The following is a 226-nucleotide window of genomic DNA, read 5'->3' on the forward strand; positions in this document are numbered from 1 at the left end:
TCAGACCTCCCTGCACTCAAAATGGATTTTCTGGAGCTACAGAACTCGAAATGGCGCGTTTCCAATTGCGTTGGAAAGTAGACATCCAGGGCTTTCAAACAATATATAATAGTCCATACTTTGGCCAAGAATAGATGACGAAAACTGGCGTTCAACACCAGCTCTCTGCCCAATTCTGGCGTCCAGCGCCAGAAAAGGATCCAAAACCAGAGTTGACCGCCAGAAA

The sequence above is a fragment of the Arachis ipaensis genome, chromosome B09 (assembly GCF_000816755.2).
Source record: "Arachis ipaensis cultivar K30076 chromosome B09, Araip1.1, whole genome shotgun sequence".
Taxonomy (NCBI): Eukaryota; Viridiplantae; Streptophyta; class Magnoliopsida; order Fabales; family Fabaceae; genus Arachis; species Arachis ipaensis.